Genomic DNA, 12974 nt, shown 5'->3' with positions numbered 1-12974 from the left:
GGATCTGGACTTTCCAAGCTCTTTATTGAGCAATGGGGATTAGAAAATGGATGGGAATGAGGGATAAACCACTGTCTTGAATTTCCAATCTGTCCCTTACTGAACACGGCCATGCTGCATGCGTTATCCTCTGGCATCTTCCACAGTAAAACTACTGTATGACCCAAAACAAACACTAGGAAAAATATTTAGTATACTTTCTGGCACTCCAAAAATTAAATTGGGTTCCATTCCTGAAAACAGTGGAGATTGCTTGTTTTAGTCCAAACATGTTCACTTGTTTATTTTTACAAGTAAATAAGTAAATTCAATAGACTTTTGTCAATGATGATCATCACAAAGCTATTACCTGGTATGTTGATCACTTTATTTTTCCTCTTGTGTGTACTGGGCATACTTCTCCCAAATGCATTCTGTTAAATGTACAGAAACTTTGCTTCCTTGAAACATTCCCAGGTAGGAGTGCTCTGTGATCTACCCTGGGTGAAGCTGTACTAGGTACATTTCCCCTGAACAAAAGCATTTTAAATACAATAAACTGGCTTATGAAAATGAAGTAGCTAAAGGCCTTTATTTAAGGTGTTACTCCCAACAGAGAGGTTTAGCAATAACTTCAGCCTGTGTCACATGGATTGTCAGAGCTTTAGTCAGTGTGCAAATAAAGTCTGCAGAGCAAGGACTCACCCAGTTTGAAAGACTGGGTTTGTTCGAAGGAACTGTACTTTTGACAGCATTTCTGCCTGAGCACAGATGGAAGCGAGAATCAATGACTCCTCACTGGAGAGAAAAGTGTGCTCATTTAAAAAAGTGGGCACAGTGCTTTATTTAGAGCTTGCATCAGAACCACCTATGAGGTTTGTAAAAACACACATTTCTATTTCAGTAAGCCTGAGGTGGGGCTGATAATTTGCATTTCTCATCTCTTCTCAGGCGATGCCCCTGGTGGTGGTCCCAGACAACACCCTGAGGGTTGAGAGTTACCCAAGTATTCTCCCTCCCCATGAGGTTTCCAGGAGAACTGTGAGGTTCCTGTTTTCTCCAAGGGGTCCAGTAAGCCCAGAGGAGTGGAAAGAATATGTTCAATCCCACTCAGTTTTGGAGGTGTCTCCTTTCAAACCTACACATGTGATTCTACTAAGGGGATTCTACTAGATCTGCCAAGAATGAGAACTCCTGAGGGAAAAGTGCTCACATTTTGCAGGGGGATATTTTTCACATCAAAACCATCCCATTTTCTTGCAGTGGGAATGCAACAAAAAAAATCGGACTATCTTGGTTGATCTCAGGTTTAATTGTCCTTCACCATTTAAATGAAGGATTGATGAACATATATATTTATTGAATGGCTCTTCTGCCCAAAGTATTTTTTATATACCGTATCTCATGAACTCTCCCCACATCCTGAAGTTTGGTACATTATATTCATCAGATCGAGAGTCACATAGCTAAAAAGTGGACTTGGGTTCCTCCTCCTCCCCCTCCGTTTATTGTGGATTCTTGGCCTTCCTTATCAAGAAGAAAAAGAGACTGGGATAGGAAAAAAAAAAAAAAAAAAGATATAGCAGATTCCCAACACATCTGTATGACTGACTTCAGAAATGATGAATATGTTTCCTTCAGGTGTCCTCCATAAAATAACCAATATATGGTCCAAAATGAACTGACAGTAAGTAAAGACACAATGCATTCCAAATTAAAGTCTTCGCACAGCACTATGACATCATGGTGTGAGGGAGATGTGGCTGCACACCATCCATTTTCATTTTCTGCCTTAATAAAAATACCATCATTTTACTTAGAGAATCAATATGCTCAGCTAAGAACAGTATTTCTGCACTTCCCTAGTAGCAAGAAATGACCACGTGAATAAATTCTGGCCAATGATATGCAAGGATGTGACTTCTGAGAGACCTCATTTAAAGCATGCCAGGCAGTTGGCAAAGGCTGTTTTTGCCCATTCCCCCATCTTCTCGCTTCCTCTCTAGAATGTAAACACAATATCTAGAGCTCCAGAAGCCATCCTGTGCTATGAAGTAACCTTACGAATGGAAGTTTTTGATTATATTATGAAGGCACTATACCAGCCTGAATTGCCTATCTCTGAAATTTTTTTAACCAATGAGAGAAATATACTATTTCTTTATTTATAGTCTCAGTCACTAGGAAGTGAATGCAATTCTTAAATGATACAGCAGTGGTTCTCAAATGTTGGCATATTCCAGAATCATTTGAGGCCATTACTGAACATTATTCCCATTTCCATTCCTCTCAGTCTGAAAAGGAGCCCAGAATTCTGCATTCCTAATAAACACCTCACATGACACCAGGAGAAACACTGCTTTAAGGGTATGGTAAATATGACTCCACAAAATTTAAAGGTGAAAACTCCTGGAATGTAATCTCCAACGTGGGCTGACACATTTAGAAGGTTTTATAAAAGCCCATCTTAACCCAGACACTAACTAGAAGACTGGGTTTTTATTTCACACGCTCCCTCTCCTGCAGGCTGAGAAATTTGGAACCTTGGTTAATCTACTTCAATTTAAGGAGGTAATATCTAGAATATGTTTGAGGTCTCAGAAGGCAGGTGCTCCAGAGAAAGGAGAGATGCTGCCTGAATTTGTGGCACGTGGTGGCTTTTATGAAACGTGCACATTAGTTTCCAAATGAGGACCTAGAGAACAATTGGATAGCATTATAGCTATGAGCAAGTGGTGATGGGAAGCTTTGGAGAGCCCATTTGTTCCTTTTCCCCCTACTTGCCAGAATTTAATTCCCTAGGTAATAGGAGAAAAGTGCTGTTAAGTGTATCTAAGAGGTAAAATTATACAGAGTTTGGCTCCTTTCTGTTTCTCTTGGAGACCCTCATTATAATTTTAATTGGTTTACTCAGGAAGTAATTTAGGAAATAATAATCTAAAACCTAATGCCTAAACAATGTCTCTATCATGCTTAAACTCCTGCAGGATTCTGATCAAAAATCAGAAATAAAAGCTCAGTTGGGGTATTTTCAAAGAGGAGTATTTTAGACTCCACCCCTGCTTTTTTTCCCTCTCATCCAATGTCTAAGTCAACAGCAAATCATGTCAGATATAGGTTCAAAACATTTCCGGAATCCAGTTACTTCCCCCACCCCTTCAACAACCCATCTAAGCACGACTAAGTGCTCCTGGAATTACTGCCATGGCTGCATCTGGACTCAGGCTTTCTCCTTTGTGTCCCCACAGCTAATTCTCTATTTAGCAGCAGGAACAACCCTATTTCAATATAAATCAGGGCATGTCACTGTTCTTCTCAAAACCCTTAATGACTTCTGTTTCCCCTCTGCTTCCAAGCTAAAGTCCTTACTACGGGATCGTGATCTTGCCTCTTTAAGTCCTAGCTGACCACATCGCTATATTCCTTTTGTTCAGTTCTGCTCACAATGGCTTCCTTGTGTTCCTCTCACCTCAGAGCCTTTGCACTAGCCTTTCCTTTGTTGGGAACATTCTTCTCCCAGATATTTACATAATGCCCATCCTCACTTATTCCAGTCTTTGCTTAAAGGTCACCTTATTGGAGAGGTCCTCCTTACCTTAAATACATTAGCACCCCCATCTCTTACTCTCTAGATCAGCCCTCTCAATCAGGGGATACAATTGATTCTCAAATGATATCTGGCAACATCTGTAGACATTTTTGATTGTCATAACTGGCACTGAGTGTGTGTGTGTGTGTGTGAGTGTGAGTGTGTGTGTGTGTGTATGCATGCACTACTGGCATATAGTGGGTCAAGGCCAGTGATACTGCTAAACCTCCTATAACGCATAGGACAGCTTCCACGGTGAATAATGATCTAGATCAAAATGCCAATAGTGTTAAAGTGGATAAATCTTTAACCTGCTTTTCTTCAAAGAACTTAATGCTGATGCATTACCCACTTCTTAATTCTCTCTTTCTTCCCTCTAAAATGTGAATGCCTGGGACTTTGTTCACTATATAACCGAGAAGAGGGTGTAGCACGTAGTAGGTGCTCAGCAAATGTTTGTTGAGTGAATGTGTACTATATTCAAATCTCATTTTTCTTACTTTTTGGCTTATCAAAAGATTTAGACATAGTTATGAAGTAAGAGAATACATAGGCGAGGTTTCAGGAGGAACCCGAGTAAAACTCACTGAGCTTCCTTTTCATTTCACCGAAGCGCTTGCTTTTTCAGCAAAGATTATGGTGTAGGGTAGATGGAAGAGATGCAAAGAGGCGGATGAATGGAATAACTGTCAGTGTATTATTTCTTTAAGAGGAAGGAACAAAAAACAACACTCATTTGTATTTGAAGCCAGAGAATTTCTTTCAAGTTGAGTCAACTTTGTTCGAACAAATTGGAAGAAAATAATCGCATTACATCCTAAGCAGGCACTATAATTCAAAATGTGAGTTGTTTTGCTCCTGTGCCTGCTCTTTCTCAAGTGCTTACTCTCTTTCCAAACCTTTTAGCTTTTAAATTTTTAAATTTAGAATATTAAAGCTCAGTATTTAGCTAGAAATTACTTTCCATTTAGTTTGGAGCATTATCTGACAGCTATTTATTTCATCCTATCTTAAAGAAAAGGTTCTGGAAATAGAAGAACTTGGAGTTTAAACACTTTTCCTTTAAGCTACAACTACATAAAGACTCCCCCGCCCCAATTTTCCCAAAACGTTCTTTGCAGAATGTCTGCACATTTGCATACATACCCTACTAAAAATTCCCCAACATTTGCTTACTTATTTTGGTACCGGTTTCAATATTGCTGTTAGACAAAGTACACACATACATATATGTATGTCTAAAGCAGGATGGCAGTTCCCTACAGTGGTAAAGTGTTTGGACTCTTCCCTACAGTGGTAAAGTGTTTGGACTCTGGTGTCACAATGTTTAGGTCTGAATACTGGATTGAACACTTACCATCTGTACATAGCTGATCAAGTTATTTGTTTCTTTTATAGAGTCAATAACTCCATCTGTAAAATGGGGGCAATAATATTTACCCTGATGCAATGTTATGAGGCTCAGATGATATGTAATTAGCACAGAGACAGGTACACACTGAAGGCTGTATATTTCTTGCTTTCGAGCAACTGAATGCCTAAGTCATAAACGTCTATGCTATTTCCTCAATTGTGCCCTTCTCCCCTACAAATTCATATGTTGTAGTTCTAACCCCTAATGTGCCATTATTTGAAGACAGAAATTCTAAAGCGACAATTAAGGTTAAACAAAGTCATAAGAGTGGGGCTGTAATCAGAAAGGACTGCAGTCCTCATAAGAAGAAAAGACACCAGAATATGCGTGCACAGAGAAAAGACCATGTGAAAATACAGCGAGGTGGTCACTGTCTGCAAGCCAAAAAGAGAGTCCTCACCAGAAACCAAGCCTGCTGGCACCTTAATCTTGGACTTCCAGCATCCAGAACTGTGAGAAAATAAACTTCCATTGTTTCAGCCACCCAGTCTGTGGCATTCTGTTATGGCAGCTAGAGCAGACTAAAACAGCCTACTATGTGTAAGAAACTGTTGAGTGCTTGTGGGGAAAGGTCATACATATAAATAAGAAACTATTTTTATTTGTGCATAAATGCCATGAACACTATTGACATTTTAAGATTCAGATCATTCTTTCCTGTGGAAGTTGTCCTATGCATTGTAGAAGGTTTAACACCATCCCTGCCTTGACCCATTATGCAACAATAACACATATGTGTGCGCACACACACACACATACACACACACACACCCAGTTGTGACAATCAAAAATGTCTCCAAGTTATATTTCAGTAAAGTATATAAGATAAGTAGGCAAATGACTATAATGCAAAGTTAAAATAATGCAAAAGCTATTGGAGGCAGACAAAAACATGACAGTTTCATAAAACAATAAATTTCTAAATCTGTAGCATTTGACAATTTCCATGGTGTACCATTATATAGTATACCATTATACAGTACTTTCACCATATAGAATAGATAAAATAACCTCAAGAGGATAGATAATAGTGAAATATTGGAAAGTAATTATCAAGTGAGAATTTTGATTATTCATTACCTTTGTTTGTAATATAATTTAATTATAAGTTTGCAAAATTAAGTTTTAAAAATGGCTATATTTAATAACGGGCTTACTGAATTCTTGAAAACTGACCAATTGGATTTTGTGATACTGCATAAGCCAGTTCCTGCACATTGCTGATGGAAACTTATATAATCAGTTTCTTTGGCAAATCCTCTTTAAAAGGGTGAAAATAGAAGAGCTGTAAACACAGAAAGACTATTGCCAAAGGTATGATGACAACTATCTGTTGTTTACTCTGTCTTTGCTGGTTCTAGCAAATAGCACATGAAGCCAAGTTATCTACCTCAGCTGACATATACTTCAAAATATTTACAGTTCTCAGTCTCCTAGTCTTTTCCATATCTCCTCCTTCTCACCAGAATTCTACCCCTTCTTTATATATCTTTTCCTTTGCTCCCTTGTTTCCTTTTTAAATCCCTAGACCTAAAACAGAACAGAAAAAAAAACATTCAGCCATTTATCTATGGGCACGTGTTTTGTTTTTTCTTCTAAGGTCAAAAACGATGTGAATTGAACATATTGTAGATCTCCATGAAGAGGAAATATACCAAAAAACTCTACCTCTACCTCAAATCTTAATAAACTCTTCTTTTTTTTTTAAGCTAGCAAATGACTGGCTAATTGTGTTCTCATAGGTCAGTGATTCTAACTTAAAAATGGAAAAAGATTCTCCACTTCTGGGATAGTTACTCAAACATCAACTATGTTAATACCTGCCTGCAGTATTGGAGAAAGAAACTGCATTTAATGTTTAATGTTTGAGTCTTGAAAAATGCTAAGTCTACAACTTTTGCCAACTTATCTAACTTCTCTGGGCTTCAATGTCCTCATCTCTAAGACTCGAGAAATTGCACTAGAGTAACTCATCACATAGGGTTTCAAGGATTAGAAGTGATAACAGAATGCAAATATACTGTTGATTGTAAGCCTGTATATAATTGTCAGATCAGTATTATAACTGAAAATAACAATATTAGAGATCAGAATTGTATTGGGCTGCTAGTAATAACATAAGTATAGTGGTCTAGGGTTGATACAGCATTTTGTAAAAACCATCAAGCATCGAGGGTTTTTCTATCATTTCCACCATCCTAAGTGTTTGGGGGCATTTATGCTCAAAAATCACAAAGTGGCTGCTGCAGCTCCAGCCATCATGTTCATATTCCAGGCAAGAAGATAGGTAAGGGCAAGGGGCAAAAGACCTATCTTTCAGTTGGAGATTTCCTGCAAGCACTATCTTCTATTTATAACCCCTTGGATAGACCTAGCTCCAAGAGAAGCTGAAAAATGTAATCCTTAGTTGAGCATATCGCTGCCCAAAATAAAATCAGATTTTGTCAATAAGAAAGAGGAGACTCTAATTTTGGGCGGATACTTGGAAATCTGTGTTTCCAATAAATATCTGAGTCTGAGTTACCTCTTTCCTAGGTGGACTCCTTAGGAGTTTCCTATGTGGTATTTTTCCTGTGTGGTGGATCATTGCTTTGATTCTGTACTTCACACACAACATACCTAGTCCATTTCTCCCCTCTATTATTAGTAAGTACAGATTCACAACATCATATAAAAGCCTTCCAAAGGAAGTTTAGAAAGCAGCAACAGAAGAAATCTCAGGACAAATTCAACTCTTTAACTGTCCAAAGAGATGCCTAATGACAGATATCCCTGACCCCAAGAATTCTTTATTTTTTTATTATTTTTTAAAGCCTACAGCACCTGGTATTCTTGATGGTCTCCATCCAAGTAGTAACCAGGCCCAACTCTGCTTAGCTTCTGAGATCAGATGATATTGGGTGTGTTCAGGGTGGCATGGCCGTAGACTTAAAAATTCTTTATTGAATAGTCTGGAACTTGTTAATCATAGGGCATTACTGGAAACCTATTTTAAAATACAAGTGATCTTTGTTTGGAATCAGTTCATTTAAGGCAGTTTCATTTCTGCGCATTAAAATAACTGAAAGTATGAACCCATGGAAAAGTATAAAACCTAAGGAGTTCATTTATATATTATAAGTGACCGCCATGGCTACTTTCAGCCTGAGTTACACTTTCTGCCCCTTTAAGTTTCAAATGTATCATGGATATAACTGTAAGAATTTAGTCTTCCCTGTTCTGAGAGGCCAAAAGATCAGTGAGGGCAATACTGTAGGTTCAAGGTTAGATGTGGCCATAAAGCTCTAAACTTCATACATTATTCCATTCCAGAGAAATAGACAGGAAGGTTTAGGTAAGATGAGCTCGATTATGCCACAGAAACAAACAGCACCAAAATACCATAGCTTTGCACCACAGTTGTTTTTTATTTTAAAAAATTAAATTTCCTTATTGAGGTAAAACACATATAAGGTTTGCCGTTTTAATCATTTGAAAGTGTAGAATTTAGTGACGTTAATTACATTCACAATGTTATACAACCACGCCACTATCTTTTCCCAAGACTTTTAAATCATATTAAACAGACACTCTCCATCCATTAAGCAATAATTCCTCATTTCTCCCTCCTCCCAGCCTCTGGTAACCTCTAATCTATTTTCTGTCTCTATGAATTTACCTAGTTTAGATATTTCATCTAAGTGGAATAGTATAATTTTTTCTGACTTATTTCACTTAGCATAATGTTGTTAAGGTTCATTCATGTAGCAGCATCTGTCAGAACTTCATTACTTTTACAGCTGAATAATGCTCCATTGCATGAATATTACCACATTTTGTTTATCTGTTCATCCACTGATGGAACTTGGGTTGTTTTACTCTTTTGACTATTTGCGAGTAATGCTTCAATGAGCATTGGGATATGAGTATCTGTTTGAATCTCTGGTTTTGGTTCTTTTGGGTATATAGCTAGGAGCAAAACTGCTGGATACAGTAAATCTATGTTTACCTTTTTGAGGAACTGTTTCCCACAGTGGCTGCAGTGGTTTACCGTCCCACCAGTAATGTACACGTATGACAGTTCCAATTTCTTCATATCCTTGCCAATACTTGTCATTTAAAAAAATGTCTATTCATGTTGGTTTTTATTTTGTTGGTGAGTTATAGGAGTACTTTATATCCTGGGCATTAAACCCTTATTCACACCGCAGTTTTATTTCTCACTCACACTACATGTCTGATTTAGGTAGGCAGAGACTCAGGTGATGAAGATTCCACATTAGTATATGTACTTCCATATCAGCAGGAAAAATGAAGATTGGAACTGAACACTGGCAATGAAACACTTTTACCTGGATGTGATGCATATGACTTCTGCATACATTTCATTTGCAATGCAAGTCAAATGGCCATGCCTAATTTGCATGGGGGTGAGAAAGTATATGCAGCCCCAGTCCCACCCTACCCCACCCCAGCCACACACACACCATGCCTGGAAGAAGAGGAAGCTGATCGTTTGTGAATAGTTTGAATCTCTACCACAGCAGGAAAAGAATGGAGTGATGTGTGAAGAATAGATTACCTTTTGGAAAGAGGAATACAGATGATTCTCATTATTTATGGTAGTTATGTTTTGTAAAGTCACAGTGAACATTGAATTAATGAATATAGAACCATTGCTCCCAGGGGACACACAGGGATAGGTTCCTGCCAGCCTTTGGTCACAACATTTTGTCAGCGGCTCAATCCATGCCTTTGTTTTATATGTGTTTCTGTTTAAGGAAATATATTTTGTTGATTCTTTAACATCGAATTCAGAGTCAACACCACTATTAACTCATGGTCACAAAAGAGTAACACACATATTTTCTCCATAAGGCATCCCAAAGGCTTCCTGCCCTTAGGAACACTACTAGGCAGCACTTCAGCTTCAGCACTAAGCTCGGGGGACATTTTAAAGAATGAAATCATCAACAAAAAGCACAAATGCAAAAAACGTGGTACTAAACAGACAAAAAAAGTACACTTGCTAATTGTATGAGAGCTGAAAAGACCTCAGCTGGCAATGTGCAGGTGGGGCGATTCAAAATTTTGCCCCCTTTACACACTGGAGAATGAATGTGAAAGCACTGCAAGTATTGATTTTGGGGTTACAAACAAATTTTGACAGGTGAAATTGCTAACCTAGGTGATGATTCTCATCACCTAGATTACAATCTATTTGACTTGCTCAAGAGTAAAGGGCTGAGCTATGATTTACATTCAGGTCTGATCTCAAAGCTCTTGCTCTTCCCATTTTACCCCACTGTCTCCATAAACCAGTCACAGTTACCTCTGCTCTGAGTATTTTATGAATCAATGACCAATATAGTTATAGTTCATTCTGTGATTCCTGTTAAAACTTTGAATAATAAACAGGCTAGAGAGGCTACTTAATCATGAAAGCCACATGGACCAGTTGGAATTCCAAAGAAGGCAGAAATCAACTGTGTTGTGTGGAAGCATGGGCACTTAGAATGTTATGTGCATATGTTATGCAGTAAGGGTCATGCGAACTGACTTAGGCTAGACAATTTTTTTTCTTTGAGATCTATGTAAGAGAAGTTAATGTGCTCAGGTTCACCCCCAAGAAAAACCATGTGGTCCTTGAAGAAATGTCTCAATGTTTTAAAATTTTATTTTACTTCAGGTATTTATTTATATTTTTGGTACAATACAGATAACATAAAATTTACCACTTTAAGCATATTTAAGTGGCATTAAGTACATTGTTGGGCAACCATCACCACCATCCAGAACCCTTTTATTGTCCCAAACTAAAACTCCATACCCATTAAACATTAACGTCCCATTCCCCACCCCCACATCCCCAGCAACCACTATTCTCTTCCTGTTTTGAGGAATTTGACTAGTTGAGAGTGATTTTTATTGCATGTTGGGACCAAATGTTCTTCTGTGGTAACACTTCTCTGAAATTATGGTGAAAATCAGTGGGAGAAAAAAATGAGTCAGACAATATATCTACACTTACACTTAAGTCCTTTTATAAGCAATTTTCCTTCTGTTTTTCATAAGACAGAGATTGCATGGGGAGACTCTGGCCCCAGCCATTAAGACTCTTTAACAATGAGAATTGGGAACTCAGTTATTTGGAGTATTTATATAGCACCTCTTCCTACCTCATGGCGGAATTTTCTGATTACTTTTGGAGCAGCATGAGAAGCACAACCAAATGTATTAGTCAATAACTGCAAGAGAACAGAACTCATGATCAGCTAACTGGGTTAAGACCCAAACAGGCAGTTCTGGCAGGTCTCTTTGGCATCTGGACATTTCTCACATCAAGTTTAAAACAACGCTTATCCATATGTGATCACAGTCTCATCCAAAAAACAGTAGATATTATTAGTGCTGAGCTAGTGACAATGCCCAGTTGTAGTAGCAGCCTTTAGTCTTGGTCTTCTGTTATAATTATTTCCTCTCTCTTTGTTGCCTATAGCATTCCTTACCCATATTTTATACTTTCTACTGAAAGCTCCTCTAAACCTTTATTGGGAGTACACAAGAAATAAAAAAAAAAGTCTTAAATTTACACCTACGTTTTTAGGAAATAATAATGGGGCATTTCAGAATTGGTTCTTATCTAAGTTAAATGAAGAAAGCAAGGATGTAAAAATAAAAGACATGAAATGATCCTAAAATTATTACTATTTATGTGATTTTGTTTTAAAGAGAAACTATCCAAAATTATATTTTACTGAGACAAGAGAAAATCTGAACTCAAAGTCAGGTAAGATGGCTCAGAAGTATGCTGAAATGCAGACTATTCAAGATGGTAGGAAAACTCTTTCATGAGTAATCTAATAAATGGAGCTAAAAGGTACATCACATAAGGTCTCTATCATATTTAGAAAAAAGACAGAGACACTGAATAACTGGATATTTGTTAAAAATGAATAAATTTGGGAGGCAAGGTACTAAGTATAGCAAGTGGGAAGGCCCTGAGGTTGCAGGAAGCTTGGGATATTTGAAAGGGGCAAGGGATCCAGTGTGGCTGGATGTTGAGAATTGGCAGTAGCCACTACAAGAATAGAAACATATTCTATAGCTTTCCAACAAGTAACAGAAAATGAAGGAAATTGGGAAAACTTCACTAAAAATAATAGTCAAGAAAATAGAAAACAGTAGAGAAAAGATGGCAAACATAAAACAGAAAGGAGTGGCAGTAATAATTATCTAAGTTATCATAATAAATGTCAATATATTGTATCCATCAATTAAAAGATAATCAGTTTGGATTAAAAAGAAAAACACAATATCAATCACATGCTGCTTTCCACAAGAAAAGGTTGAAATGAAAGAATAGAAAAGTATATCAATCAATACTAAAAAAACCCAAACAATCTAATTTAAAAATGACCAAAAGACCTTACTAGGCATATCTCCAAAGAGGACACATAGAAACCAATAGACGTATGAAAAGATTCTCAATGTTACTAATCATCAGAGAAATGCAAATTTAACCACAATGAGATATCACCTCATGCCTCTCAGAATGGCTATCATCGGTAAATCAGCAAGTAACAAGTATTGGCAAGGATGTGGAGAAAAGGGAACCCTTGTGCACTAGTGGTGGGACTGCAAACTGGTACAGCCACTATGGAAAACAGTTTGGGGGTTCCTCAAAAAATTAAAAATTGAACTATCTTATGACCCAGCAATTGCACTTCTGGGTATTTATCCAAAGAAACCCAACACGCTAATTCAAAAAGACATATGCAACCCTATGTTCACTGCGGCACTATTTACAATAGCCAAGAAATGGAAGGAACCTAAGTGCCCATCATTAGACGATTGGATAAAGAAGTTGTTCTATTTTCTTGACTATTATACACACACACACACACACACACATACATACACAAACATACATACACATACACACACACATACACACAATGGAATATTCTAAACCATAAAAAATGAAATTTACCATTTGTAACAACATGGATG

The 12974-nt window shown here is 37.5% G+C and overlaps 1 protein-coding gene and 1 pseudogene across 6 annotated transcripts in view; both read right to left on the bottom strand.

Annotated features, from left to right (window-relative positions):
• The window catches only part of PRICKLE2 (prickle planar cell polarity protein 2), a 319733-nt gene that overhangs the window by 54966 nt on the left and 251793 nt on the right, over positions 1–12974 (bottom strand). The window lies entirely within an intron of this gene.
• On the bottom strand, positions 7794–7910 carry LOC118602121 (annotated as a pseudogene).

Source organism: Rousettus aegyptiacus, unplaced genomic scaffold, assembly GCF_014176215.1.
Source record: "Rousettus aegyptiacus isolate mRouAeg1 unplaced genomic scaffold, mRouAeg1.p scaffold_m13_p_4, whole genome shotgun sequence".
Lineage (NCBI taxonomy): Eukaryota > Metazoa > Chordata > Mammalia > Chiroptera > Pteropodidae > Rousettus > Rousettus aegyptiacus.
The sequence above is the reverse complement of the archived record's forward strand: the minus strand, read 5'-3'. Positions and strand labels throughout refer to the sequence as shown.